General features: G+C 44.4%; 1 protein-coding gene across 3 annotated transcripts in view; it reads right to left on the bottom strand.

The window, feature by feature from the left end:
• Positions 1-25,146, bottom strand: part of SLC35F2 (solute carrier family 35 member F2) — a 336,025-nt gene that overhangs the window by 138,248 nt on the left and 172,631 nt on the right. The window lies entirely within an intron of this gene.

Below are 25,146 nucleotides of genomic sequence, written 5' to 3'. Positions count from 1 at the left end.
ACTAACTCTGAGATGCTCTTCAAGATGCCTGGAACACATCTGAAATAAGCTGGCACTTAGTTTGCATAGATAATGTTTAGCACACAGAAGCCAATTTTCTAAATCCACTGTTATCCACAAATCGACCAATCCACAAATTAATTTTGTTACTATTAAAATGAATATATACTTTGAAAGGTTCAAATGTAAGAACAGAATAGATGTACACATTATAATTTTAACAGGCTTTAAGATCATCCAAGTGGTGCATATTTTCAGAAGCTGCTTCATATTCATCAGGAATACCATTATTCCCTGTGGCACGAAGGCGACAATCATTGCAGCAACACATGGAAGGAAGGCCTTCACACTTGGCATACTTCTTTGTGCTGAGAGCTTACAGTCTGCAGATCCATAACATGAACACTGCATAAACAAAACAGCAGTGGCGGCTGGCCAGACAGGGCAAGGATGAAAGAGCACTATCACTTTGCAGACTCCATCGAAGGAAGCCATTAGTTTAATATATTGTTTCAACTCATGGCATCACCCAGATAATGACTGCCTAGTGTGTGGGTTGAGCCGTAACATTCCTCCTATATGTAATGCACACAAAAGGCCTGCCTCTTTATCTGTGCAAGATGCAGTGCAACCACCATCTGGAAAAGGCACCCCATAATAACTTCATGTTTATATGCATGTATGTCTGCCCCTGTGAATGGGTGCAAGGGAATTTTTGGGTGTATAAGTGACGAGTCTGAGATTTGAGAAGGGGGTGGGGAGGCTCATCCGAAGAGCCACCTCTTGAGGTTCTTCCTGAAGATGGTGAGCGACAGGCTTTGTCTGAGGTACAGGAGAAGGTTGTTCCAGCTCTTTGCTGCAGTGTAGGTGAAAGAATGTCCTCCGGCTGTGGTTTTGTGGATGTGAGGGACAGTGGCCAGGACCATCTGGGTGGGGCAGAGGGATCTGGGATGGGTTTGGATGGAGACATGGTGCTTCACGTAGGCTGGTCCTGCATTGTGAATGGCCTTGTACGTGTGGATGAGAAGCTTGAAGGTGACTGGCTTCTCGAACGGTAGCCAGTGGACGGTCCTCAGGTGTTGAGAGAAGTGTTCTCCGTGAGGGAGGTCCAGAATGAGTCTGGCGGCGGCGTTCTGGATGAGTTGAAGTTTTTTGATGTTCCTAGTTGAGGTGCCGGCATAGAGGGCATTGCCAGAGTCGAGCTTGCTAGTGACTAAGGCATGGGTGACTGTCCTGCGACAGTCTGCTGGGATCCATCTGTAGATCTTCCAAAGTTTGCGGAGTGTGTGCCAGCAGGAGGAGGCGACAGAGTTTACCTGGCAGGTCAAGGATAGGAAGGAGTCGAGGATGATTCCTAAGTTGCGGGCGTGTTCAGTCAGTGAAGGGGGGACACTGAGGAATGTAGGCCACTAGGAGTCGTCCCAAGCTGAGGTTGCGTTTCCAAAGATGATGAGCTTGTGAGGTAGATTTCTCTCATCCAGGTGGCTACGGCTTTCATTCCTGAATGGAAGTTCCTTTTGGCCATGTCTCGGTCTTCAGTGAAGGAAATGATGAGTTGTATATAACACGGTGTTCATACCATGGCTTCTGATGATGGCAGCAAGAGGGGCCATGTATACGTTAAACAGTGTGGGACTCATTGAGGATCCTTGGGGGATTCCGCAGTTGACTCCTGTGGGTCTGGAAGTGTTAGGCAGGAGTCTGACCCTCTGTGTCCTCCCGGAGAGGAAGGAGTGGATCCATTCCAGGGCTCTTCCGTTGATTTCTATGTCGTGGAGTCTGGTGCGCAGAGTGCTGTGGGAGACTGTGTTGAATGCTGCGGAGAGGTCGAGGTGTATGAGTGCTGCGGTGTGGCAGCAGTCTACGAATAATCAGATGTCATCAGTCCCTGCCAGGAGGGCTGTCTCCATACTGTGGTTGCTGCGAAAGCGGGACTGGCAGCTGTCCAGTGAGTTGTTGGCCTTGATGAAATTCTGTAGTTGTGTGTTGATTGCTTTCTCCAGTACTTTGACGGGGCAGGGTAGCAGCGAGATGGGCCGTAAATTCTTTAGTTCTGATGGGTCGGCCGAAGGTTTTTTCAGGAGAGGGAGTATTTCGGTGTGCTTCCAGTCCTCGGGGAAGGTGCCCGTGTTGATGGAGCAGTTGATTGTGTTCTGGAGCTTGGGGGCAATGGATGCACTGGCTCTGATGTATATGTGGTGCGAGCAGAGGTCTGAGGGGGCTCCGGAGTGGGTGCTGTTCATGATGTGGACTGTTTCCTCTGTGGTGAGTGTGACCAGCTGTGGATGGTCTGGGTAGGTTTTGGGGGGGGAATTGGGGGGGGGGGTCGATCACAGGTTCCGGTGCCACGATTTTCCGGGAGGAAGCTGTTGTAGATGTCCTGGATCTTTGCGGTGGAAAAAAGGAGGCAAGTTTATCCAGAGGTCCTGTGACGGGGGATGCTGGTGGTTTCGGAGGGGGGATCTGTGAACTCATTGATGACTGAGAAGAGTTCCTTAGAGATGTGTGTTGAGGAGTTGATGCACTCCTAGAGGGCGTCCTTCCTTGCGTTCTTGATTTTTTGTTGGTGGGTGGCGGTTGCGGCTCTGAATGAGGTGTTCGCTGGTTTGGCTGTTCCTCCATTTTTTCTCTAAACGTCTGAGGGTACGCTTTGATTCTTGGAGTTTGGTGGTAAACCAGCTGGCTTTCTTAGGTATGCGTTTGGTGATGTCAGCCGGAGTGGGGTAGAGTGTTGCCGCATTCGGTGATCCATGCATTAGGGTTGCACGCTGCTGTGTTGGCGTCATCGGAGGGAGAGATTTGGCGAGCGATGAGGTGAGTTGCTTATTGTTGATTTCATTCTATTTCTTGTGGGGGGGAGACCTGGAGTATCGGCTGCAGCTGCTGGGTGCGGTGATTGTGAAGTGTATGCAGCGGTGGTCAGTCCAGTCTGGGGTGGAGATGGACTCGATGGTGATCTGGTAGCTTGAGGTGAAGACGGGGTCCAGTATGCGTCCTGCGATGTGTGTGGGTGCGGAGACCTGCTGTCTAAGACCTAGGGTGGTGAGGTTGTCGAGTAGAGCAGTGGTGTTTGTGTCAGTGCGGTCCTCAAGGTGGAAATTCAGGCCACCGAGGAGGAGGTAGTCGACAGACACCAGGGCCAGAGGGGGGTCGGGGTGACTGTACACCAGAGTGTCATGGATGGAGGAGTTGTGATTGGAGTGGACCAGGAAGTGAAGGTGTTCCATGGTGGTGCAGTGTTCTTCTGGGATGGCCTTGACACGTAGTGAGGACTTGTGCACGATGGTGAGTCCTCAGCCCGGGCGGGAGGGCCAGTCCCTCCTTAAGATGCTGTAACCGTCGGGAACGACGATGGCGATGTCTGGGCCAGAGGTGGGGTTGGTCCAGGTCTCGGTAAGGAAGGCGATGTCTGGTTGGGCGGTGTAGATCAAGTCACAGAGTTCGGTGGTGTGTTTGTGGAGTGTGGAGGGAGCAGATGTTCAGGAGCAGGCAGTTAATGGTGTTGTAGAGGTTGTTGGTATCTTTGTGTGCGGAGAGTATCTTCGGCTTGTTGAGGCTGGCGCTGCAGTTGCAGTTCCTGCCGTTCCTACAGGTGAAAGTTCCGTGGGTGTCCTTGGGGGAGATGGTGCAGCAGTTGCTGAGACGTCCGGTGTTGAGGCGGCCGGCATTAAGAAGGGGAGAGGGTGGGGGGGAGCAGTCAGCTGAGAGGCAGGAGGGTGGGAAAGGTGCTTCGCAGGGTGAAGGGGGGCAGAGGAGAAAGGAAAAAAGAATAGAGGAAAAACGAGAGAAGGCAGAGAAAAAGGCAGACAAAGCAAGAGTGAAAAAGCGACAGAGAGAAATAAATACTTACTTGTGATGGCCACTAGACCACCAGGGATGAGGCACAGGGACGGGCCTGTGGGTGGAGGAGGGCCTCAAACTGAGAGTCAGGAAACTCTCAGTTCGTCCTAGAAAAAGGCAGAGGCAGCAGCAGACAGAGGAGCTGGGGAGGGCAGCAGATGCTGACCAGGAGGTCAGTGCAATTGCCCTCTAACAGCGCTGCAGCCGCCATTAAGAAGGGGAGGGGGCCCATTACATAATAATGGTGCCAATCCTTGACATCGTTTTCACTATCCCTAACACATTGGTGCATAAAATCCTTTTCTTATGATTGACATCTCTGATATTGAGTGATGATGCTAAATGAGCACAAACGGCACAATCTGTTTTCTTCTAACAGTAGTACATGCAAATGGCTGGTAAAATGTTAAACTGATACTTACTAGCAACCATGTATTTATAAAAAAGAAAATCTGGTATTTCAAGATAGAAATAAAAAGTTTTATAACATTGGCAAGCTTCTGGTTGGGAACAGCTCACTGATCCAAAATGAAAAGGTGAAATATCTGTATTTTACGAAACTAACAAGCTGATGTTTCAGAGAAAATAACTGTATTTCTGATACATATTTAAAGTTGAGGCTTTTAAGCATTTAACAAAAAATGTTTGTATTGTTTACTTTTTTTAAACAAAAGGGAAAAACAAAAGAATATCATAATTTACCTACACTCATACCTTATATCAGTATTGGTAATGCTTTTCGGCAGCAGACATAGGAACATTTGCTCCAGTAATGGTTGCATACCTTTTCCTATGCCAGACCCAAACTATTCCTCCCCACCTTGATGCTCCAACGTACTCGCCACAATCTGCTTCACTGGTTGGTCTTGTCCTATCCCATTTTTATATGGGACCAACCCAGGCCCAAAAGGATAGCCTTACTCCAAGCTTCAATCTACCCAAGCATTTGCTTACATCAGCAGAAGTATCCCTTCTCCATAAGGGCCTTACATTTGTTATCACTGAGAGAACAAACTTCTCTACATTGCAACCAGAACTTCAACAATTTGGTTCATAAACTCCGGTTGAAGACATTTTTGAAGACAAAACCATCACCATAAGTGAATCCTTCATGGGGATCTGGCCTTCATCCACATTCTACCCCCCTCATCAAGTGCCCTTCCTAAATTAGTCACTTTTGGAACAATACTATTGTGGGATTTGACACACAAAAGGAAGAGAGGTCATTTACACCTTAGAATATTACACTAGCAGAGCGCAGGGCATTACAAGATTTAAAACAGGACACATCCCTAATCATAAAACCTGCTGATAAAGGGGTACAGAGGGTGAACTAGGACATACCACACTATGATACAGCTGAGAAATAGGCAACATTACACCAACCTATCAGGGTGTGGCTCAGTTTTGGAGCCACTGGATCAATATTAATATTAATATGGTCATCAAAAACTCTGCCCCAGTTTTGGAGATATATCTACATGACAGCACATATATGATCAGTTCAGTAGAGGACACGCCCTTTCATCTGGAGACTGAGTACACGAGGCATTGTGTCATCGTACACTAATATACCCCAGACTGAAAGCATAATAATCATTGAACAAACCGTCAACACATTCACAGCACCTGCTCAGGTACTGAGTGAATTCATCATTGAACTTATGACTCTTACCCTGAAAAGCATCTATTTAAGTACAATAATGAGTATTACCAAGAGTGTGTGTGTGTGTGTGTGTGTGTGTGGGGGGGGGGGGGGGGGGGGGGGGACTTTTTGCTTCAAATCTGGCAAATGTCTATGTAGACTAAATAGAACAGCAATACGTCTTTACTAACAGAAACCCATACAAAGCGCTTATAAAATGCTGGAAAAGATATACAGACATCTTTGTAATTTGGAAAGACACCGAATCTACATTAACAGAGTTTTTGGAACATGTACACCAAACATGGACCAATTTGCAATGTACATGTCATCATGATAAATAGGAAATTGCCTGTTTGGATATCCTAATTAAGCACAATGAGGGTAAACTGAGTAATCCCCACTCCAGGAAACCTACAGAGACAAACACATTGCTCACATATCAGAATTTCCACCCTTGTGCCTTGGGGGACTGACTTCCTTACGGGCAGTTCCACAGGCTAAAACGTAATTGCACCTACAGGATGCATTGCTTCAGAGAAGCCCACATATTACAAAACAAACTACTGGAGAGGGGATTCCCACGCAAGATAGTCAAAACAGCACTCAAGAGTGCATGGGATAATCCCGGAGAAGAGCTAGTCATATCTAAGCCAGTTAAGTCTGATGAGAAACTGGTATGTGTGACTACGTTCTGCCCCAACCCAAACAAGATCAAAGCTTTGACAAAGCAGCACTGGTATTTGTTGCAAGACAATGACCATTGCAATGAAATTCCCCTATTTGAATCAAAAGAGTTAAAAAAATTAAAGATCCCATTGTCCGTTTATCTAATCACCAGACTCAGGGCTGGGGCTAGTACCAACGCCAGATCACTATAAATGTGGGCAGTGCATAGCTTGTAAAGTCACTCCGAATACCAAATAATTTGTTCACTATGGAGTGGATGCAGAACTGAGGCAGTTTTCCAATTGCAATACATCAAATCTGGTTTACTGCATATGATGTCAGTGCAATTACATCTATAATGTACAGGCCACACAACAGATGAAAGAATAATTGGTAAACGTCGTAGTAAAATTAAATGTAAGGTGGTCACGCTCAATTGGTCCAACACTACATGGAAAAGAGTCACAATGCCGATAAAATTAAGTGGCAAATAACTGTTGTGGCACGGTTACCAGAAAGAGGAGGAGATTTGTCACTGATCCTACAGAGACTCGAATGTATGTGGATTACTAAGTATGATTCAATAGAAAAAGGCCTAAATACAGTCCAGGAGTGGCACAATTACATGTCGCTATCGGATACTTACGAAGTAGCATATGGACTCCTTTTAATACTGTAATCTAATTACCCTCGGCTGACAGAACACAAGACCGAATTTACTCAAAAAATGAATGAATGGTCTTGTTCCACTAATACTCCGTATATCCATGAGTCACTCCTGGGTGACGATAACATAAGGACTGAATTCTTTGATACAGTATTAAATGTACGGCAATTTTGTATACTCTTATGTGTAACACTAGGTAACTGGATTCAAGTAAGTTCTCACAATTAGATGAGGATTACAATAATTCCCTTCTTTTACATATCCATTGGGTTCATTAAGTTAATGTCCTAATTCACATATGCTGAATCTAAGCAAGCTGAAATGTTTCTTGAATTCTTCTTACCCTGTTCCAACCACTACTGCGTTACGTGGTCTGGTCTTCCACCACTGCCTAAAAATGGTGACGGTTACATTTCCAAAATGCATGCACGTTCCAAACCTCAATTGTGAGGCAGCCTTCCTAATGCACGCTGGCTCAAACTTCGCATTAGTCATCCACATCTGTCCAGATCCTCTCAGACAAAGGTTGGTAGGGGCAATACCAATCTTGGCCACAAGTATTCTGCTTACGGAAAGAGCTTAAGTTGGGTCAGTCTGAATCCTGCTCTTATTGTGGCTACTCCTGGGGAGCTATTCACACTCTCTTAATCACCTTCTTGGTATTGTTGCACATTTTTTCCCATAGGTCTTTTAAATTTGCCAATGGATCCACCTTGTTGTTCACCATCTTTTTATTTACATATGAGGGATACTGAATTCCGTATGAGGGGTTTGAGTAGTATCCTGTCTTCCAGGAGAGCTGAGTCCACTGGTGTTATCCCCGACGGAACATGGGCGGTGAGAGCCTGATTCAACTGCAGGTATCTGAATATCTTAGCATAAGCCAGATCATTTTCCTTCTCCAGTTGTCCCCAAGAGAGTATTCTATCCTGCCCCACACATCCCCAATTTTGCTAATTCCTATTGTGTTCTATTTGTGGAATCCTCCAAGCCATCCTACCTTCTTCAACATGTCACTGTCCCACGGAGGTGTTTCTTTTGTGATAGTGCCCAACCCCCCATTTAAGAAGTTGAGTGACTTTCTCCCAGACTTTCCCTAAGGTTTGCATTAGTTGAGGCAAAATCTTCCAGTGTTTCTTTTGATACATGGCGGCCAGATAGTCCCTTCAATCAATCAATCAATCAAAGAAATTTGTAGAGCGCCCTACTCACCCGTGAGGGTCTCAAGGCGCTGGAGGGGGGGACCTTGGGGGGGGATGGGTGGGGGGGGCAGGGAGGGTCACTGGTCGAACAGCCAAGTCTTGAGGTTCTTTCTGAAGACTAGAAGGTCTTTGGTTTTGCGAAGGTCGGTGGGGAGGGAGTTCCAGGTTTTGGGGGCGAGGTAGGAGAAAGACCTGCCTCCTGTGGTGGTGTGCTGGATGCGGGGGACTGTGGCTAGGGTTAGGTCGGCTGATCGGAGGTTGCGTGTGGAAGTTTACCCTTTCATTGAGGTAGGATGGGCCGGTGTTGTGGAGGGATCCACTCCATGCCTATCTATTTCAACGAATGGCTCCTCTAGGGGTGCAAAAGCCCAGGCATTAATCACAGTTAACTGGGAGGCCCAGTAGTAATTTTGTATGTTACCTTCGTACACTTCCCTAGTCAGGTTGGCCAGAGCTATTCGAGGTGCTCCTCTGTCCCACAAGTATGTCCCAACACCTGCCTTCAGTTTTTTTTTTAAACGTTTGCTACGAACCAGTATGGCGTGTTCTGGAGGGCAATAATGAATTTAGGTAGTGGAACTATTTTAAACATTGCAGCCCATCCGAAGAGACAGAGGTGCAGCACCCAACCATGGGTAATGCATCTGTCCCCTGTTAAGGACCTAAAGAATTTCTGCCTGAAAAACTGCTCCCTATACCTTGTAGATGCTTAAGTATTAAAAACCCTGAAGTCCAAATGTGAATGGGCAGTGAAAGAAGTCAGTCCGAGGCCAACCCAAGAGAAGGTAGAGGATCGATTTTCCACAACTGACACGGAAGCCTCCAAAGTAGCTTCCAAATATTTTAAGTGTGTGTATGTGTACTACCTCTCATTTCTGTCAGCTCAGCACTATATATATATATATATATATATATATATATATATATATATATATATATATATATATATATATAGATAGATAGATAGATAGATAGATAGATAGATAGATAGATAGATCGATAGATATTTAAACATATTCCCTGAAATGGAAATAGAATATATATGTGGACCAATAGCATCATATTACCTCTCACCCTAGCAAGGGGCTCCTAGTAGAGGAGCCTTAGTCATGTCCAGCAGCTGGGACCACACCCCATAGTTTCCACTGTTGGAAACATATATTCCCATTCCAGCGTGTCAAATGCCTTAGTGGCGTCCAGTGACAGCTCTGCAGTCATCTCCTGTAGATGTCCACTATAACATAAGCAGATAAATAGACACTAAAGATTAAGCTGTGTGCTTCTACTTTGTTTAAAGGTAGATTAATCAGGGTGTACAAGTGTGGATATTATTTTTCTGAGTCTAGTTGCCAATATTTCTGCCAGTATTTTGGTCTCAAAGATTAATAATGAGATGACTCTACAGGACTCAAATTTAACTGTGGACTTGTCTGTTTTGGTTACCACAACAAAGGTTGGCATGCAAATCTTTATTTAGCGGATGCCATTTGTTTTCACCTCCAGGTACATATGGTGGTGAGGTGATATTGGCTTACTCGCCATACTCCTTATTGTGCTCAACCATAAACCCAAGAAGTCCCAGAGCCTTCCCAGTGTGGAGATCTCGGATTGCTGCTCCTACTTCACCCCATCTATTTCTACCTCCACAGTATCTCTGTCCTTGCTGAACAGAGTAGGGGACTGATACCCCTGCGGAAGGCTGAAGTCCCTCATCCTGCACTGGGACTGCGATACATTTCTGCAGCATCTTGTGAAAGGTGCGGCTGTAGCAGTGTCCTCTGACACTCGCACAGTGTTGTGTGGTACCTTGGAATTGTTTACAAAGCAACCATGAAGGTGAATCAGAAATCCTGTTTTATATAATTTAAATGGAGTCCAGAAAAGATCATAAATAAAGTAGATAGTATGTGTTCATGAGGCACTTATCATAGATTCGGGAGAGTCTATAACAAGTTTGTGATTGGCCGCAGATAAAACAGATGACAAAACTGGTGTTGTCTGGGTAACACGAGTGATACAGATAATATAACCACATCTCAACAGCTAACAGCTAAAAAGAAACTGCTAATTTGAGGGCATAGAGCGGTGAAAACCACCCCAACTCCTTTATATTCATATCATTTTTTTTTTTTTACTTACCAACAAATTCTGTTCCATTAGTGATGTCCGCATTGCTATGTCATCGGTTTCTACATTTATTACTTCATATAAGTTCAAGTTATAGTTCCTAAAGTAAGTCGAGGAATGTTGGATTGAACAGCGGGGATTTCAGTCCAGTGGGTGAACGATATTATGGTGGGAAGTGTGGAGGGACCTTTGAGATCTGAGTTTCCACACGTGACGATTCTGCCTGAACTATTGCGAATATATAGGGCTAGGACCCGTACAAGTGGTGACGAATCAGGTCAAATGTTGGTACTTTTGATGAAACACGATAACAAAAGGCACCCGCTGCTAGGAAGCAATAAAGAAGTGGGATAACCCAATCAAATATGCACAGAGTGACGTCAATAACATTTTTGCAGGATATGAATCAGAACAGGATTTGAGCTCGCGTCGGCTAAATGAGTTGTATGTGCACAATGCCTATTTGCCAACATTATCCCTCACTAACTCAAAAACGTGCAAGATCTGTAGAAGAGTTTTAATGTGTTTATAGTTTTTGTGCATCATTAACAACATGCAGAATGCATTATTCACACTCAATTTCGCATACACAGATATAGTACTGATGCTTACGAAGCAAGAAGTTTTTTTCTATGTTGTGTAGAAATGTTTTTTCCATTCATGTGTTAATCAGGCCAAAGTTTGGACACAAACACTATCTTGCATCCTGCCACTCATGCTTTTCCTTCCTGCCCACTTCTGTCCTCGCACAATCTACAACACACAATAAAGCTGAGATGTACTACTTTATTTCAAATGGCATTGTTATTCTGCTCGCGGTGAACTTTCAGCAACAATTTGAAACATTTCCCAAGGTCCTTCTGTTGGTTCATTGTGACATTCATTCATTCATATAACCTGTTATTGTTTATGCATCTAGTTTTGTTCTAGCGTTAGCATAGAAGGTGCTAAATAATTAATTATTCATGTAGTTGGATAGTGCTTTAAGGCAATATGATTTTTTTTATGTGCTCTGATTTGCTGATGGAATGTTACATTTGCTCACATCACAGTGAGTTTGCAGATCTTGAAATTTCATATGTGAAAATAATGTATAAAACCCTCAATTTTGGGGGTGAGCCAGAAGACTTTCCTATTCTACTAGGGATGCTGTCCATTTCTCTCCCGAGTTTGCTGCCCACTAGGGGCTTACAATAAATTCTGTTTTTTTGCATTCCCTGCATAATTTTCATTGAGTTCCTTCATGGCATTGACACTGTACAGCTTTACTTTTAAATTCTGTATTAAAACCTTTTGACTTTTATTTGAACTAGAACTTAGTTATTGAGTTGGTTCACTTTACTTAAAAATTGTCTTTTCTGATTCTTGATGCTTTGGGAGGCGCCTTAACTTGGGGACACTTATTACAAAAATGCAGCAATAGACCTGATGCACCAACCCAGCCGCACAAGTAGTCCAGTCAAAAGAACTACTCAGAGCTACCACAGACGGTACCCTTGCTGCAGAATGGTACACTCGTGGGAAGTGCCAAAGCACAACCACATCAACTATATTAGAAACCAGTCTGGAGCGCTCAACAACAGTAGAGAAAACAACTGACAGAATATATAGTATCACTGGAAAATCCACCTAGATGAATATCAATGTATGTATTGATATTCACATCATTAATTAGAAAAAATGTCAATAAAAAGATTTTCCTCGATTTTGAGAAGCCATGTTTACTGGTGTGGTCTTTGCATATCCACCCATGAACTACATATATTCCAGATCTATCATCCAATCAAAGTTAAATTGACGGGCCAACACATGTTTTGTCTTAAAGATAAAGACTTCTTCAGGTCTCAAGACTTCACACTTCATAGTACCACCTACAATCATCATGGATGGTTATACTCCAAAACAAGGGGATAGAAACACACCCTCAAAATGGTGCATGCACTAGTATCATCGGACCATATGTATATGTTGAATCCAATATCGATCAAGTACAAAATCAGCAGCAATAAACAAACAATTTCCAAAGAAAAACTGATTGAGGTACATGTTGCTGTGTTTCAAATTTCAGGGTGCCCTTTGCTTCCACAGCTCCACTGATATCTGCGGGCATCAAGAGGGCCACTAGATCTCTAGGAACAAGTAGAACACCCAGTATGCATGGCTTGCTGACAGCTTTATATGTGGAAAATGAAGACTTTCTACTTCCATGATTTTAGAGGTACTAATTGTAATAAAGAAAACAGGCGGGGTTGCACTGGACAAGAAGTCTTACACCCTCCCCCACTGTCCATGCTGAACACCAATTATAGATGGCAACAAGACTACTCATAGTTTTTTTTTTCTCCATCAGAACAAAACAGCTGTGTTTGTCTTCTCACAGGACTACCTTATCCAACCTAAAGAAATTAGATCATATTAGGAATGGCCTCCAGGAAGTCTCATGCACGCCCTCAGTAACAGTGCTGAACACCGAGGAGTTTGATAGTCTATGATGGGAATATATTAACGCTACTCAGAGTTGCATGAATTTAGGTGTGTATTTCATATAATGGATTCAAGTACTATACTCACAACGGGTTGCAAGGGTCAGAATAGGTTGGGTTATATCAAACAGCTGGAGGGTGCAGAGGCACACAGAACATGGTTGTACCTGGTCACCCTTGTTATTTGCACTGGTGCTGGAGCCAGTGGCAGGGCAAATAAGACAGAGCACTGCAGTGTTCAATAACAAACCATGGCATGAAACACAGTGTGTATATATACTGCCAATACAGTTTTGTACACGGGCGATCCTTTGAAAGAAATGGACCCAGACTATGTAAACCTTTGATAAATTCAGTTATCTTTAAGGTACACATATGAACTGGAGGAAGTTTCCACGAAAGGCAGGGATACATCAGGCGCATTACATATCACGCGGTTCTACATTACAGCGGACCTACGTTATGTTCAAACATTTGGGCATCAGAGTATACCGAACAAGCAAGGACACTGATGAAGCAGAAAATGAAGGTTTTACATTTATTAACGCGTAAACGTAGTGTGAAATAATCATGTGTGACTTTAACCGAACTAATAAAGATTGTACGGGGACAAAATGTGCCCTCAGAGTAGTTTGCCAACATTTAGAAGCGTGCTTTATATAACGTGGTGTATTAGAATTGCACTGATCCGACATAATCATAAACGTATGCTACGATTTGCTTGTTTGAAATGCTTTAGCTTAGCATAACTTTAGTGGAGGCTTTGGCCTAGTTGCCTGGTCTCACGATTTAGATGCTCGTATTTTTTCCAATGTGCTATTAAACGTGTATTTTTGCTTGAAGCTGTACTTTTCCACTGATACCGTTCACATGCTTATCTTAAAGTTTCGTGCCAGCCTGGCATATTTTCTCTTTACTCCAAGGTCGATCTGCAGGTGCGGACAATGGAAGCTCTGAAAGTGAGTTAATTGGTATAAAATGTTGCAACTTGCGTACCCATCTCCAAGGATAATGTATGCTTAAGTAAAGGCTTGAGAACTGTCGTTTTTGATTGGACAATTTGAAGCTAACCTATGAACCCTCCAATGGAAGACCCTACTGGATTTGAACTGTTGTCTATTTAAACCAGGTGTACGAGAAGAAGGTAGCCATTACCAGCCATTACCAGCTATTACCCGACATTGCACCCATTGCGCCATTTTGCAGCTATTATGGCCCATCTTGCTGCGACGCCATTTTGAAAGAGACTTTGATGCTTTCTCTAATCGAGAGAAAGAGACTTAAATGATTCTTACCCTAGAGACTTTAACTTTGATTTGTCCCTTTGCATGAAGTAGTAGTTTATCTTGCCGCTGTGAGGCAATTGCCCCGTCCACCCCTGCCCCTTTGCCCCGTTCCATGCTGATCGAAACGGTACCCATGCTGATCGAGAAACGGTACCTGTGAGACGAAGACTTCCTTGTATGCTGATCGTAATTGGTAAATATGAAAGGAAAATTGTAAAATTGCATTGTGTTTCTTTTAGGTAACCAACTGCTGATTTTGATAAGAGCCCTAGTTAGGAGTTTTCTAAATTGATGTTGCTAAATTGTTTTTGCATGAAGTCCCACATGCCGATGCTAATTTGAGGTTAGACGAGGATTTCATATGTCGCACAATGCAATTTGAGATCTTGTTATGCTGACTAAATGTATGCAATTAGCTCATTACAGATTATCGTATTAGTGATTTGCATTGCTATTATCGAATGCCTTGTGATTCAAATGCTACATAGATTACACTTGTTTCGCCGCTATGGACAGCTATTAATGTTCATTTATGTTTATCATTTGGTGCTGAGACACATTTATATTGTGCTAGCTTTGTTAATATAGGGAAATAAATTTACTAACTTTGCAATAAACTGGTGTGGTTATTCCTGACTGAAAGGTCAGGGTTCGCCGAAATGTATTCCGGATTAATTGTTAAGTGTTATGTTGATCAAGGTATTGCTTATGTTCGTTATTGATTATTGATTTCTAATGAAATTGATTGATTAAGAGTACGGAGAGTTCCCACTTAGTCAAAAGATTCATCGGCCTAAAGAGCGTCCGAACACAGGTAAATTATTACTACGGACCGCTCTATCAGTAGATGGTAGCAGAGGACGGTTACGTCTTTTGGGACCCTGTACTCTTAAAGTACATGGTGTTGAATTAACGGTTACGCATTTTGAGACCCCACTCGGGAAGTTGAATTAGATTTTTCTTGGATAAAACTGATTGACAGAATGATGATGGGCTAGGTCCACCGCGACTTTCCCGGGATCTCGGAGCTTGCGAATGGAGAGAACGGAGGTGTGGAATCGGCGTTGGCGGTACTAGTGATGGTATGAGTGAAGTTAGGGTTTTGCGCTTGCACAGCTTATTGCCGCAGGGTGTGTGAAAAGGTTGCGAGGATTTTTTTTTTCTTTTTAGAGGATAGCGGAGGTGCGACTCTGAGTGTAGAAGTAGAGAAGTCGTCGAACTTCATAGAAATAGCGGAGGTGCGGCTCCGAGTGTGAGAGTAGGGAAGTCGTCGAACTTCATGTGCGTGTGGCGCTTTGTGCATAAAAAGGTCCACGTGGTTGTTGTTGTTGAGACGGGCCCTGCGAGGTCAAGAGACTCCGGAGTATGTTGATCCATGTTGTGGTCTGGGCGGTTTAGTAGGTTGATTGGGCGTGGTCAACAAGTCGGTACGTGTGTAAGGGAGTGAAAGAAACTTCGACTTCGGGCTTTGACAAGATTCTAAGTGCACTAGAACAGATCATTGACAAGTTGAGAGTAGGTCTGCGGGTCAGATTTGCTTGCGAACGTGGGGATCGAGAAAGACGGAATAGCGGCCGAGGCTAGTGAAAAGTCCCTAAGGTCCTGAAGCGACTGTGTTACCCTTCCTGTAGTAAACCGACAGATCTGTTTTATTTTTGGTAGCTCGCGATACATGCAAGAAGTTGTTACGAGAGAAGCTGAGTGAAGGAAGACTAGCCGCGAGGCTTTGTCAGCCGCAGAGTGTGTGAGTGTGATGTCACTAGGAGCCGCGCTGGGATAGGTTGGTTGAAGAGAAGGGTCGCGCACGGATTGGACGCAGTCCGTGGGACTCGATTGGAAGGGGAAAGGCAAGCGAAGAGTATTCCGGGAATTAAAGTCACCTATTGATTACAAACTTTGTGAAATAAAAGACGAGAAAATGAAATTCTTGAAAGCATTTAGGAGTGCGATGAAGGGGGAGTCTTACATTAAAGCGAGCGTAGGAGAGGAGACGCCGCCCGAGGGCACACCAGCTTACGTTGTAATGGAGGAAAAAGGGGTAGCTCCGTGTCTTTGGCTAAAGCAATGGCACAAACTGACAGAGAAACATGGGAGCGTAGCGTTCCCGATACATGGGACATTCAATATAAGGATCCTAGAGAATTTGAGATTCACGATGTACGACATGAAGGTGCCTCCAAGGCCAGCACAGTTTGAGGCTCTAGCGATTTGGGAACTAATGGCCAGACAGCAACAGCAAAATAAGTTCGAGAACAGGATAAGGAAGGTAGAAAAGACACTAGCGGATGCTAGGTGGGATAATGCACAGAAGGTGTGGAGGTCAGATGTATTGCAGGGGATAAAATTGTTTCCCGCAATTACTAAGGAAGAAGAGGAGACAGGTAAGAAAGCTACCTGTAAGACAGACAGGAAGTGTTCCAAGGATAGAGAGGAGGAGGAAAAGTTGAGAAGAGAAGAGGAGTTAGAGGATGAGGAGTTGATAATGCAATTGCTGAACGACCGTCCACCACCTTATGCGGAGAGTGGACAAGGTCCAAGTACCAGTTCTGCCCCTCCGGCATCGGTACAGAACAGTGAAAGTCAGAGTTCAGGAGCATCATCGGGATCTAAAGACCCGAGTTTACTGTTCACCCCACAGATACCACAGGTTAGGAGAATATATCCAGATGTGCCCATGTTGAAACCAGCAGAAAATTATCAGCCGCAGATGCCAGGGTACTACAGCAGTGACAACGGTGCAGGAATGATTCTAGATCCAACCGTAAGGGGAGTACAGAATGGTCACAACCAGACATTGGCCCAAGCTGAATCAACTCAGTTTCTGATGCCTCAAAAGCAGATGCAGGGGGGAAATGCACATGCTCAAATGACAGGGAGTCAGATGGGCATGCCGGCAATGATGACCCATGGTGTGGGAATGAACATGCCTCAGAACCTGGGAAATGGACAAAACCCAGATGCGATATCACTACCCATTACTGTAGGTCCACCGGTAACTCTGTACAGTCAGCCTAACTTAGGTATGAGCGGTCAGGGATCAATGCTGCAGAATGGGACCGAAAGGAGGTGCATAGAAAACACTCCAGGGATAACTCCGATAGCGGCTCAGCCAAATGGATCTGGGTCCTTGATGGAGTTTAGTCCCATGTGTGCTCAGTCAACACTGGTGAGGTCGAGCCCCCCACTGATAATACCTCTAACATCGAACACTGAAAAGTTGCCGGAACCATCAATGGCAGTCGATGTGAACGCTACACTGATGGGGGTAAATGCACAACAGCTGACACAGTGGTTCAACAGTTTGAATTCCACACAAAGTTCAGCCATTGGGAAAGGAGAAGATTATCTGAATATGATGAGGTTAAACATGGAAGCACAAGAATTGGTGGAAGGGACTATGGGCGTGAATAGGTTAGAGTCCTACTCGGAAGAAGAGCTGAGATACCTATGTCCAAAGATCACGAAAGAAGTGAACAAGGTACATAAAAGTTTACAGGAAGTAGCGGACAGAAACGGGATTGACATAGACAAGATGAAACACTTGAGCAGAAGCTACAGGTTGGATTTTGGGGCCACAGATTTTGAACACATGAGGTCAGCAGGCATGAAGGCGCACCTTAGAGAATTGCTGCAGAGTGCACAAGTGTGGAGGTGCTTAGACAAGTGGGAAAGCAGGTGGGTAAAGAGGAAGGAAAAGAGGAGGGACAGTGCTACGGAGCATAATGAGAAAAGACCACAAAGCAGCGAGACAGTAACCATGTTACCAATGAGGGAGACAGCAGGGGGAAAATTAATACATGTACCATGGCACAGAAGTGACATTCAGTCTTTTACGAACGATTTTCCCAAACAGAGAGAAGCCGATTGAATGGTATCAACAGACTGATAGGTTTGTGAAGCTTGCAAAATGTCTCTGGGAAGACCTGAACACTCTCTTTGAGATTGTGGTTCCAGCAGATTTGTGGGAGGATTGCAAAAGAGCTGTAGGTTGGCCGACAAGTGAACCAGAGAGAGACAGGGAGACGGGTGCACCATCACCCATGGTGATGAGCTTGTACTATAAGGTGATTGAGCATTTGAAGACGAAGGTTGCCGCGAAAAATGTAGATTGGCAGAAGATAGATCGAACTGCCCAAGAGGCTAAAGAGTCGATTCATAGTTACTATGAGAGGTTGTTGAAGGCGTTTAAGAACTACAGCGGCACGGAGACAATAGAGGCGAAGGACATGCTTCATTTCGTGTTCAGATTTGTGGAAGGGCTGAGACCAGAGATAAGTCAGATGATAAAGTCGCATTTGATTTGTTGGCAGTCGAAACCGATTGATGAGGTGTTGAATTATGCGAAATACTGTAGCGACGAAATTGAAGTGAAACAGAAAAAGTTGAAAGAGAAGGTGATGATGATGCAACTTAAAGCAGCTCAGACAGGTCTGCAGGGTTTGCAAGGGATGCAAGGGTTCCAACAGCAGGTACCGCAACCGCAGCCGCAGTTGCAGGGAAACATGGCGTTTCAGCCACAGGCCAGAGGCAGAGGCAGAGGAGGTTTTGTGAATAATGGTCCGGATTTGAACACTGTTGTGACGGGTGTGCAGGCAATGAAGAAGGTGATGCCGTGTCACGTGTGCGGAATTGTCGGTCATTGGAAACGCGAGTGCCCGATGGTGGTGCAGGAAGGTGCAGGTGCAGGTGCAGGTGTTGGTCAGCAAAACAATGATGTCAATGCATTTCAGACAATGAGGGGACCGAAAATGAGAGGTCCAAACCCAAATTTTCAGACCATAAATCAATTGCAGGGATTACAACCTATGCAGCCGCAGCAGATGCAGATGCCTCGTGTGCAGATGACGCAAATGCAGCCAATGCAACAGCAGTTACCCATGGTACCTAATCAGCAAATGCAAATACCCTTGGCACCAATGAGTCAGCAGCAAGTGATGGTTCCTCCACAGGTCTCGGGTCAGGTAATGAGTACAAATGGCACAGTACAACAGTTCCCACTACACAGTGAGAGTGGAATAAACAATGTATGGGAGAGTGAAAGTTCAGAAGAAGAAGGAGATTGTGTGCTTGCAGCATCCTTGGAAGTTGATCAAAAGGGTCCGTACGTAGAGGGAAGAGTAATGGGTCATCGTGTTTCATTCTTGGTTGACACAGGAGCCACACGTTCAACTGTTAAGAGCAGTGAAGTACCAGATTTGCCACTCTCAGGGAGGACAGTTCAAGTGGTGGGAGTAGCAAACAGGCACCTGACGAACCCAATAACAGATCCGGTACCAGTCAGCATCGGTAACTATCAAGGGGTGCATCAGTTTGTGGTATGTGACTCAAGCCCGATAGCACTGTTAGGGAGAGACCTATTGTGCAAATTGGGTTGTTCGATCATGTGTTTGAACGAGGGAATAACAATCCAGACGAGCAGTGATGGGGAAGAAGAGGACAGCGTAGAGGGGGATGAGATGGAAACTGTCGATGAAGAATATCCTCTGATTTGTCTTTTCCCGATGATAACTGAAGAAGATATTCCAGCCGAATTACGGGAAACAGTCGGAAAGGAAGTTTGGGATATGACAGGGAAAGAGGTGGGATTGATGAAAGGAGTGGAACCAGTGAAAGTGACTGTAAAGCCCAATGCAATCTTTCCCCAGACCCCACAATACCACATGGCACAAGACACCCTCATGAAGGTTGCCCAACTTATTGACGAATTTGTAAAACAGGGGGTACTGAAAGAAGTGTTAAGCAGTCCATGTAATTCACCAATAATGGGACTAATAAAGCCAAGTGGAAAGGTCCGACTAGTGCAGGACTTGAGAAAAATAAATGACATCATAGTCAGGTGCTGCCCTGTCGTACCGAATCCAGCTGTGATAATGTTTCAAGTCCCTTGCGATGCTGAGTGGTCCTCAGTCATCGATTTGTCACAAGCGTTCTTCTCGGTGCCTCTTCATGAGGACAGCCAATTTCTCTTTTGTTTCAAATTCCTGGACAGAGTGTACAGTTGGTGTCGAATTCCTCAAGGGTTCTCTGAGTCACCGTCAATATTCAATCAGATTCTAAAGAAAGATTTGGAAGCATTAGAATTGCCATTCGAGTCAACCCTAGTACAGTACATTGATGACTTACTGGTTGCATCAAAGACAGAAAGTGGCTGCACAGCCGATACCATTGCTCTGTTGAATCATTTGGGAAGGAATGGACACAAGGTGTCTCCTTCCAAATTGCAGTTCTGTCAGAAGAAAGTGAAATACTTGGGTCACCAAATAGAGAAAGGGTCACGGAAAATAATGAAGGAAAGAATAACAAGTGTACTTCAAATGAGTCCACCCAAGACAAGGAGGGAGGTGAGGAAGTTTTTGGGAATGGTGGGCTACTGTCGCCAGTGGATTCCCAACTTCTCAACTCTAGCAAAGCCTTTATTGAAACTGACCCAGAAGGATGCCTTGGACCAAATTGAGCTGAAAGGAGATGAGATGGATGCTTTTGTTGAATTGAAAGAGTGCATGTGTAGGGCTCCAGCTTTAGGTATGCCTGACTACACAAAGCCTTTCACCTTGTTTTGTCATGAACGTGATGCATGTTCTCTGTCTGTCTTGACTCAAGCCCATGGTGGTGTAAACAGACCAGTAGCGTATTTTTCAGCTACTTTGGATCCGGTCGCAGCAGCACTCCCAGGGTGTTTGCGCGCCGTAGCAGCAGTTGGTATCAGCCTCACTCAGAGTGAAGGACTAGTGATGGGACACCCAGTAACAGTCATGGTCCCTCACTCAGTTGAGATACTTTTGACCCGCTCCCGAACGCAGCACATGACTGTAGCAAGACTCACAAGGTATGAAACGATAATTCTGGGCTCACCGAATGTGCAGCTGAAAAGGTGCACTACGTTGAATCCAGCAACCTTGCTTCCTGGAGAAAATGCTGAAATTGAGAACGCTGAAGACGTCGAGCATGACTGCCTTCAGGTGACTGAATTTTGCACAAAACCTCGACCGGACATTAAGGATACTAAGCTTGATGAAAATGACCAAATTCTTTTTGTTGATGGTTCATGTCTAAGAGACGGGATGGGGATTTTGAAAGCAGGATATGCTGTATGTACTGTAACAGGTGTCTTGGAAGCGGGATGGCTTCAAGGAGTCTATTCCGCACAAGTAGCAGAACTTGTAGCCCTTACCAGAGCATGTCAACTGTCTGCATTGATGAAAGTCACCATTTACACTGATAGTCAGTACGGGTTTGGGATTGTGCATGACTTTGGACAACTATGGTCACAGAGAGGTTTCCTGACTTCTTCAGGATCCCCAGTGAAGAACGGGGAGAGGATAAGGGAATTGTTACACGCCATTCAAGTGCCAGCAGAAGTTGCAGTGGTAAAGTGTAGTGCTCACACGAAAGGACAGGACTATGTTTCTCTGGGAAATGCATATGCGGATCAAGTCGCAAGATTTTGTGCCTTGAACTGTATATTACTCAGGGACGAATGGAATTCAATAAGTGAGCCAGAACTAGAACCAGCTGAAGCATTTGCCTTAAAGGTCGTAGATACAATAGAAGAACTAAAGGCATTACAGAATAACGTCAGGGAGGATGAAAGAGATTCCTGGATTAAATCACAATGTATAAAGAGACCAGACGAGTTATGGGTTTCAAATGAGGGAAAATTTGTTTTGCCAAACAGTCTCTTATCACAGCTTGCGCGGTTCTATCATGGGCAGGCTCACCTAGGGAGAGATGCCATGATAAGATTGTTCAAAACTGATTGGTTTAACCCCAGATTTCGTCAAGCTGCAGAAGCAGTTTGCCATCGATGTGTCACTTGCCAGCAGATGAACCCAGGAAAGGGAACAGTTGTGAACGCGAGCCACATTGGTAGGGCAAGCGGGCCTTTTAGTCGTATGCAGATGGACTTCATTGAGATGCCTGTGCATGGAGGTCTGAAATATGTGTTGGTGATTGTTTGCATTTTTAGTCACTGGATTGAGGCATACCCCACACATAGAAATGACAGCCTTACAGTTGCAAAGCTACTGTTGAGAGAGTTGATACCACGTTTCGGATTCCCGATCTCTTTAGAATCAGATAGGGGAAGTCACTTCAATAACGAGGTGATAAAGTTACTTTGCGAAGCGCTGAACATTGAGCAAAAACTGCATTGTAGCTATCGCCCTGAAGCATCAGGACTGGTGGAGCAGATGAATGGTACGCTGAAATTAAGAATGGCGAAAATATGTGCATCGACAAATTTGAAATGGCCTGACGCATTGCCCTTAGTGCTAATGTCAATGAGAAACACCCCTGATAGAAAGACTGGATTGTCTCCGCACGAAATTCTCATGGGCAGGGCTATGAGACTTCCTGCAGTTCCCGCAAACGCGCTTTTGAATATTACAGATGATATGGTGTTAGACTACTGCAAGGGTCTGGCTGACGTGGTTCGCTCTTTCTCTCACCAGGTGGAAGCGACCACCTTGCCACCGATCCAAGGTCCAGGACACGCACTGAAAGCAGGTGACTGGGTCGTGGTAAAGAAGCACGTGAGGAAGTCGTGTCTGGAACCCCGTTGGAAAGGCCCTTTCCAAGTGATCCTGACGACAACTACCGCTGTGAAGTGTGCGGGGGTTCCCAACTGGATTCACGCCAGTCACACAAAGAAGGTGTTGTGTCCCACAGATGAGGAAGTTGAAGCGCTGAAACTGCCAGTGCCTGACAAAACAGTGCTGAGTGCTGAGACAGAACAAAACCGAACTGAAAGCGAACAGGCAGGAGCAGGAGAGAGAGAGATATTATTGGAGGGCGAAGAGACCGACTCACTTGGGGAAGACCAAGGAGAAAGTTCAGACAGCGACGAAGAAGCTGAAGGTGACAAAGAACCTGAAGCAGCTGAGGGTAGCAAAAAGCCTGAAGCAGCTGAAAGTGATACAGAGCCTGACGAAAGTAACGGTGACGAAGGGCTCGAAAAAGGTGAAAAAGCAGGAGAGCCTGATCAGAGGAGGGCTTTCCCAGAAGCAGACGATACAGAAAAAGAAAAAGAGAACGTGATTGATTCCCCAGAAGAAGGGGACAAGGCAGAACAGAACGAAAAAGTTCAAACTTCTACAGAAAAGGTCGCAGGTCCATCAAATGGACATGGTGCAAAGAGGAGACTAAGCATATCACCAGTAAAACAAAGGACTGGAGAGGGTTTGAACGACGGAGAAAGGCCAAAAGTGAAAGAGAAAAGAAAGGAAGTGTCTGTCGTGGTACCAACCTCGAGTGAAGAAAAAGACTTGACAAAAGAGGAAAGTACCAGCGAGGCAGAGTCGAAAAGAGAAGCAAAATTGAAAAGGAAAAGGATACCGAACAGGAGATATTCCGGTCCTGAATGGGCGTATGCAGTCAATGACGATTGGACTGACGAGTTTGTATCTCTAAGCATCGAGAACGAAGAAGAAGAAGAGATACCAATAGAAAAGAAAAGTTTTATGGACAGTGTTGATTGAAAGGGTGATAAATGACATTGCCTGCTACAATTTAAAGTGATAAAACCAGCTGAGACATTGCTAAACTGGATGAGACATTTGCTAAACAGATAAAGACTGAGTTATTGCCGGATTGAGACAAATGCTGCTAACCGATAAGTAACGGGCCTCTTGAAGAGAACTGTGTGAACATTGCGCTCGTTCAGCTTTGTAACTGATTTGCTAAATAGTTTCATTTATAGGTGCTTCTAGCTCTCTGATTCTATACAGATCATGACGCAAAACAGTAGAAGGAAATATTGTAAATATGTGTGTATAGGCTTAATAATTGCATGTGTACTAATGATAATGGCAATTGTGCTTGGAATGCAGGGAAAGGGTGAGAATGAGAGAATTGCTGCTTCTACTTTTGCTCCTGTTACTGTCACCGAACTAACCGCATTGAAAAGACTAGCATTGGATGAGAGACTCTTGCATGATAAGAAAGAGCTTTCGTATAATGTTTTCTATCGCTTGCTAACAGAGTATGTTGAGACTATGGATGCGAAAGATTGTTATGTGTGTACACAGATACCGACATCAGTAAAGGAAGGGGTGACCTATCACCACATGCCTCTTACATACGGGATTACATGTAGTATAGTAATGTCTAGATTTTATGGTCAAACTAACATACAGTATTTTTATTCGAATTATGATGTTACTTTTGCATATGTTCCTATAATAGCGCAGCTAAGCCAGATTGCTAAAGATTGGGATGCTAAAATAATGAGGGAATTTTTCGAGCCAATGCTACCTTTTGAAACGGCTCACGCTCATGGGGAAAATCTTACCTGCTCGCTCTCTGCAGTAGAAATAAGCTTTTTAGATCGCACAGATGATAGAAGGGCACAAATGAAGGCGAAATTAGAAAAAGAGCTACATAAGAGGACTTCAGTAGATAATTATGATTTTGCTGCAATAAAGACACAAGGGAGAATAGCTTTAGATGCTTGGCCTGTAGGGAAATTTTGTATATATCGAGGTGAATCTTATTATGATAACATTTTTGTAGGAGCGAGTGAGTGTAAACATACGTTTATCTTTAAGGCCAAATGGACATTCATGATGGACGGACTTGACCCTGTCATTCCAGGTGTATATTACATTTGTGGGTATAATGCCTATTATCGTCTTCCAAAGGGATGGTGGGGGAGATGTTATTTGGGTATAGTGTTCCCAAAGGTTTATCAACTGGATGACCTATCGATGATTCAAAAGACATCTGGATCACATCGTATCCAGAAAAGAGAGACCGCAGCTGCTGTGGTAGGAGATATATTTGGAGCCATGATTCCTTCGTTGGGAGTCGTGCTGAATTCCATCAAAATAAGAAAGTTGTCTACTATAGTGGATAACATGTTGACAAAGTTTTCAGGTGCTATAATCCTGATAGATGCTGAACTTGCAGCGGAAAGAGCTATGACTCTTCAAAATAGGCTTGCTTTAGACATTCTTTTAGCAAAGGATGGTGGCGTTTGCAAAATGCTTGGTGCACGACACTGTTGTACTTATATTCCAGACAATAGTGTGAAAATTAAAACTATGCTTGCTAATCTAACAAAAGAAAGTGCAGATTTGAAGGAACTGAAAGAACCAGGAGTGTGGGAGAAGGTTGGAAAAGGACTTGCTTCAGTGGGACATTGGATTGGGTGAATTTGGAATGGAATATTGTTAAAAATAATAGAGGGAATTTTAATTGTAATAATTTGCATATTTGGAATTTGGGGAAT

This window comes from Pleurodeles waltl, chromosome 8 (assembly GCF_031143425.1).
Source record: "Pleurodeles waltl isolate 20211129_DDA chromosome 8, aPleWal1.hap1.20221129, whole genome shotgun sequence".
NCBI classification, from domain to species: domain Eukaryota; kingdom Metazoa; phylum Chordata; class Amphibia; order Caudata; family Salamandridae; genus Pleurodeles; species Pleurodeles waltl.
This window is presented reverse-complemented; position numbering and strand designations above follow the sequence as displayed.